Raw genomic sequence first — 626 nt, forward strand, 5'->3', positions numbered from 1 at the left:
GTTGGAACGTTGCGGTGATTTCCACATGGTGGAGAAATAACAACAAGTAGGGCATTGACAGCTGTCAGTGTAGCTAGCTAGCATATATAGCAACCTAATGCTATCTGTTTCTGTTGTTTTTACTACACCATATTCAAAAGATTAGCTACCTGGCTAGGCTATCACACATGGAAAAATACTATAGTGTATACTATGTTAGGAATACTATAGTTCACTGTAGTGTTTTGCAGACTGAAGTATGGTATACTGTAGTATTTACTATAGTTTTTTTGCGGACTGTGGTGTACCGTAGTATTTACTGTAGTGTTTTGTTATTATCTTTAATATATACGTGGGGGGCTTTCTCCTTGAGAAAACCTACTGGATAAATACTAAAAGAACAAATGTTCCATTACAGACAGACAGACAGGCAGGCAGGCAGGCAGGAATAAAGAAAGTAATAAAGGAAGGACTGGGGTCTGTACATTCAGTGCTTCAGCTGTCTTCCATAACTGTAGGGAACACTATATATGGCCTATACTTGGCATGTAGGTTTCTCACTTACGGGTGGCACATATTAGGATATGGGGGAGAGGAATMGYTAGGGTATATGCTAATTAAATACTGTAGTATTTACTATAGTTAAA

General features: G+C 38.1%; 1 non-coding gene across 1 annotated transcript; it reads right to left on the reverse strand.

The window, feature by feature from the left end:
* Positions 1–334: 334 nt before the first annotated feature.
* On the reverse strand, positions 335–389 carry LOC111970790 (U7 small nuclear RNA). Its single transcript, XR_002878157.1, has one exon. It is a non-coding gene; the product is annotated as a U7 small nuclear RNA (small nuclear RNA).
* Between the last annotated feature and the right edge of the window lie 237 nt (positions 390–626).

The sequence above is a fragment of the Salvelinus sp. IW2-2015 genome, linkage group LG11 (genome assembly GCF_002910315.2).
Source record: "Salvelinus sp. IW2-2015 linkage group LG11, ASM291031v2, whole genome shotgun sequence".
In the NCBI taxonomy this organism is placed as follows: domain Eukaryota; kingdom Metazoa; phylum Chordata; class Actinopteri; order Salmoniformes; family Salmonidae; genus Salvelinus; species Salvelinus sp. IW2-2015.